The sequence below is a fragment of the Pinus tabuliformis genome, chromosome J (genome assembly GCF_031772625.1).
Source record: "Pinus tabuliformis cultivar Carrire ecotype Pingquan chromosome J, CPIR1, whole genome shotgun sequence".
In the NCBI taxonomy this organism is placed as follows: domain Eukaryota; kingdom Viridiplantae; phylum Streptophyta; class Pinopsida; order Pinales; family Pinaceae; genus Pinus; species Pinus tabuliformis.
The window spans coordinates 895637827-895643983 of NC_142295.1; positions in this window are offsets into that span (position 1 = coordinate 895637827).

Genomic DNA, 6157 nt, shown 5'->3' on the forward strand with positions numbered 1-6157 from the left:
AACAAAGAAAAATTGATGCAACCCTCAAACATTTGGCAGTTAAAGGTAGCTAGAGAGTCACTTAATTAAGTGAGTGTGAGTTCAAGTTAATTCTTATTCTAGTAAAGTCAAATTTAGTGTGTGCTTGCATGGTAAATTATTTTAAGTAAAAAAAATAGTTGAGAATACCCCTCACCAATCATCAAATTTATATAATCAATTAAAAGGGGAGTCCTCTACCAAGGCTAAGGAATTGCCAGGACCCCCAAAAGTGGCTCGAATCCTGGCCAAAAAAATTCAGGGTGGAAATAGATTGAACACCATCAAAAACAAGACACCTAAAATTTTGAAGTTTAACAATTATAACTAAGGTTAAAAAGCCCACCTATAGTTGCGGGGAGCGCTCCCCTCCCCTCGCTCCCACTTCCAATCCATGCTCTAGGCAAGAGTGGCTCGGGAGTTGGTTGGGAGTGCCCTCCCCATAAAAAAATTTCCGCTCACTCCCAAAATCAGGAGCGATATCAGGAGTGTCGCTCTCGGAGCGAAAATTACAGCTGAGGAGTGATGAGGGAGCGATCGGGAACGATCGCTCCCGCACTTTAAATAAAAAAAAATCGCGGATGCCAAAAAAAATCAAATTTAAAAAAAAAATATGTTTTAAAAACACAATGGGGCAAAAAAAATTTCATTATCACTTGAATGAGAGTAAGAAAAAAGGAGAGCAAGAGCAAAGGAGCGAGGAGAAGCGAGGAGCAAGCGCCGAGGAACAAGGAGCAAGCCTCGAAAGAAGTAAGTAACTTAGTAATTTAGTTAGTTCAGTTAGTTTAATTTAGTTAGGTAGTAATTTAGTTAGTTTAATTTGGTTTATTTAGTTTATTAACTATATTTAGTAAAAAAATCATAAATCTAAATAAATTAAATCATTTTGCAGATTCAAAAGCCTACAAATATCAAACATCATGGACCTGGCTATATTTATTGGCATTTTCCTCTTCTTGGTCCCTTTTATGGTTATTATGGTGCTGGGCCAAAATGAAGAGGGGGATGAAGAAGCTCGAGAAAGTAGATTTGATGAAAACCCCAGTGAGGAGGAGTTGGAGGATGAACGTGACTCTCGAAAAACTAAACAGGACCAAACCCCATTGTGGAAATATGTTAACATGCCTGGAACAGGGAGAGGGGGTGGAACCACTAAATTTCATTGCCCCCATTGCAACAATGATTACACAGGTTCATACACCCATGCCAGAAAACACCTCTACGAGAAAAGGCCACGGGATCGAGACAAAGAAATAGGAATCAAAACTTGTCGAGCGGTGTCAGCAGCGGATAGAGCCAAATACATAAGGGAAGAGGAGGAAGCCCAATACAAATCAAAAAAATCAAGGGGTTTCTTTGAACCAAGCTCACAATCACAAGCACAAAGAACTCCTTCAGCATCCTCCCAAGGCAGTGGATATGGAGGCACAGGGTCATCAGGTTTAAGGCATAGAACCATATCATATTTCCTTGATGAGGGGTGTAGGAATGATGTGGATTCAAAGGTTTACAAGTTTCTCTATGCATGCGGGATACCATTCAATGTTCTTTGTTCACCTTATTGGCACGAAAAGGTTTCTACCATAAATGATGCCTCTAAAGGATACAAGAGCCCTGGGTATGACAAGGCAAGAACCATTGGACTTGATCATGAAAAACCAAAAATATCACATTCTTTGAATAGAATGACAAGTTCTTGGACTAACCATGGGGTGTCCATTGTATCTAATGGATGGAAAAATGTAAAAGGCAAGCCATTGATAAGTGTTCTTGCTGTGTCTGTTAGTGGTGCCATCTTTCTAACTACACATGATTACTCAAACAAGTTCAGGACTGCCATCAACATTGCAGAAGCATTACTTGAAACAATTGACTGTATTGGGCCATACAATGTCATCCAAGTCATCACTAATAATGCTACTAATTGTAAGGCAGTGGGAGAAATTATTGAGGATAAATACCCCAACATATTTTGGTCTAGATGTTTTGTTCACACATTGAACCTTCTGATGCATGATGTTGTTAAGAACAAAAATGCACAATACAAATGGATTGGTGATTTGTACAAGAAAGGCAAACAAATGATAAAATTTATTACAAATCATAGCAATACCCATGGCCTTTTCCGCAGTCACTCGAGATTGGAGTTGTTGAAGATTACGAAGACCAGATTTGGTAGCTATTACCTCACTTTCAGGTGCCTTTTGAAGGTAAGAGAGTCATTGGATAGCATGGTATCAAGTCCACATTGGTAGGTATTAAAGGAAAGGGCTACAAATGCAGCTGACATGCAAGGTTTTAAACTAGTGGAGGAGGCCGCTCTTGATGGTCAGTTTTGGACAAGTGTGAGGCAATTATTGGATTTCACCAAGCCCATTTATCACATGATTCGGTTTGCAGATACAGTAAAACCAGTGATTGGCGAGGTGTATGAGAAAATGGATACCATGTTGGGGCAAATAAAAGATATTGTTCATAATAGAGATCCTGACTTGTACAAACTGATTCACGATTGTGTGTGTGAACGATGGAATAAACTTAATCTTCCACTACATTGCTTGGCGTATATCCTTATGCCAAAATACTACTCTAAATCTTGGTTGGGCCAACCTGCACCAGGGGGTGGGATTAGGACCAAACCCCATTTAGATGCAGAGGTAACTAGTGGTATTTGCAAGCATTAGAAAAGCTGATACCTGATAGGGAGGAATGTGCAATTGTGCACCTTGAAATAGGCAAATACTTTAGTGGCACTGGTTTGTTTGGTACCTTCCATGCAATGGATGACAGAGATAGATTTGATGCTCTCACATGGTGGGAAACATATGGCAACCATGGACTTTTGCCAAAATTGGCAAAAAACGTTTTATCACAGGTTATGAATACTTCTTCTGCAGAGAGGTGTTGGAGCACCTACAGCTTCATACACAATGTGAAAAGAAACAGAATCAATGAAAACCGAGTAGAAATCTTGGTTTATGTGAACTACAACTTGAGGTTGTTGAGTAATGACTATGATTGGGCTTATGAGGATCCCACATATAAAATTTGGGACAATCACCCAGAGGATGACAATTTGGAGGATGGTATAGTGCATTTTGAAGAATTGGAAGAGGAACTTATAAGGGATGAAGATGAAGCAACTGCAGCTGCAGTAGCCATGCCACCTCCACCTCCACCATCCAGTAGTAGTGCTCGAGGTCTGAGTCTTGTTCCTTTACTATCGCCACCTCAATCTACGCCCTCACGTGGAGGGCATGTGCCTTCTAGTTTTGGTCGTCGGTCTGTGCGGGAGACTCCTAGAAGACCTCCACGACCTGATCATAATGCTGGAGACTCTCGTGGCAAGGGCCACATGTAGATTTACAGTTTACTTGTCTTTTCTAGTTTCTATTAGTTTTCATAACTGTTGAGTCTTGAGTCCTTGACTCTTGACTCTTTTATATCATAATGATATTTTTTGTAAACAATATATGACTGTGATAATGAAAATTTGAAGTTTGAAGTTGGCAGTTATAACTCATTGGTAATGATTGTGAATTATGAATATGATGCTTCGTGAAAGACTAAAGTTGTTTCATTTCATTTCATTATTCATGTTTCATTTTATAACATTTCATTTCATGTTAACAGTTAGAAGTTAGGACTTAGAAATATCTAAGATATTATTTCTTGGAATAGTTTAACTTAGCTTACAAGTACAATGTTGGTGATTAATGATGATAAATGTTATATATTGAATTTTCAATTTTGAAAGCTTGAAGTTCAAACTTTAAGATTGAATTTGATGAATCATGATTCACAAGACTCAACATGTTGCAGTTGTAATATGTATTTTAGTAATGTGTGGACATGGTTAATGAAGATTATAACTTCTAGATGATTGATGTGATATGGTTCAATGATCAATTTATATTTTTTTATGTTTTTTTATATCTAATTCATCATTCTACATGTTTTTGTTGACATATATTTATTAAAAATTTAAAAAATATAAAAAATATATATATTTTTAAAAAATCGCTCTGGGATCCGCTCCCAAACCGGGAGCTTCTGAAAATGTCGCTCCCGCTCCCGCTCCCGTTTTCGCTCCCGCTACCAGCGTTCGCTCCTGCTCCCAAGTAACATTGAGCCCAACTAATATTATTGTGTGGATTAAATTGTGTACTTTCCTCCCTCTATATTTCCAACAAATTAATATAACAACTAAGTTGCAAAGAATTAGTGAGAGTATTTTTTTTTCTCTCTGTTGAGCTCGAACACACTTTGCACACGTTAAAGCACCCAAACTTACGCGCAAATTGACAAAGCAAGTTGCACGTAGAGTGGTTGGGTTAGAGCATTAACTCTGGCAATTTCTTTTTCGTGAAAGCCTATAGTAGGCAGGCTCTCTTTCATACTAGTGGCATTTGATGCAGGAGCATCCAATTTGGGAGGCCACTTAGAATTTTTTTTAATTTTAATTTTCAGTTTACTTTTATTGTTATTTCTTTTCAAGAAGGCTGTCACAACCAATGTCAATACTTTTTATTTTTGAAAGCAAATGGAATAGGGAATAGTCTTAAATAAATTAATACTTGAATAAAAGAAAAATGGAATGTAACTGCAAATTGCAACTGGAGGTAGTTACTCAATTGAATGAGCCTACCAGCACCTTAAATACACAATCAAAAGCTGAACAAAGGTTGGCTGCCAACAAAGGAGGATAGAAACCAAAGAATATAAACTCTGACAGAATATTTTAAAACAGTAAAGAGAAGCATTTTATGTATCAAATAATTGTTATTATGAATGACTATAATCTGACAGTGCACATGAAATTAACTACATGATTGAGGGACTGTTAACGAGACTGTGCATCACATCGAAGCAACTAAACACTACAAGAGAACTCATTCAGGTACTTCACAAAAGAAAATCATTGAAATTCTTACAAGTAGAAGATTTATCATTTCTATAAATATATATACATACATTTCATAAATTTTTGTTATAGTTAAGAGACAACATCATGTAACCCAACACACGTTCAGATCATAAGGCATAGTGCCTTCCAAAAAAATATACAATTGCGAGACAGTCCTCAGATATTTTCATTACAGACCAAGAAGGGTTCCTGTGACCGAGGACCAACTAAGTAAACAGAGACAAGACCATGCTCAACAACCAGAGCCGAACTGTACAAAAATTGTGTTCAATTCAAAACCAAAATCTGAGCAGAGCCACGATCACCAACGACCAACTAATGATCCAGAACTTTCGACGGATAGACAAAACTGAGGACCAACAAAATCAAGACTTCGTCTCTACAAAAATAACCTACAGGACTGTATAAGATAAATAGGAAGGACCCTATCCAGTTCAAGTGTAGACCGGAACAGAAGAGCGAAGAAACAGTAACGGTCAAGGACCAAACCCATAACACCACCACAGAGGAGCAAATTACCTGCACAATCAAGAGACAATGATTAGAGAGGTAGCATAACCAGTTATATGGAGAATAAATTGAAAAAAGGGTAAAGATGAGTACCCTGAAGTGGAGAGCAAGTTCCATAGTCAAACCCAAGACCAACAATGTTCGAGCCATGGCCACAGAGCCACGAAACCCTAGCTACTCACAAGGAGTAGAATTGTTAGCAGAAGAAAATCAAAGAGGGAGCCTAAAATTAGAGCAGAGAGGTTACCTTGTGTTAGAGCCGAACTGTCACTAGGGAGGTCAGATTGAGGCCTTGACAAGAATTCTCACCATAAACACAATCAAACGCAGTAGAGATAAACCAGAAGTGCAACAAACCAACTAAGATTATAGAGAAATCACCGCATACCCAAGACGACCACAAAGCCCAGCATTGTTTTGAAAAACGACACAAGAAGTAGCCACCAAACTCTTCGATACAACATCTTAACATTACCCAGTAACATAGAACCAGAGCCAAGGTTGGAAACAACAGATAGTGGGAGGCAGAGTGTCATTACCATCGAGCGGAAGGCACCAGGTAAAAGCACAGAGGGGCAGAGTGAAACGAGCAGCAACAATAACCCAAGCTATAACCAAAACCTATGCCATAGAACCATAACACGGTGACCAAGACAACCTCAAAAATTTGGCAGAGTTAATGCTCCATTAAAACCTCACCAA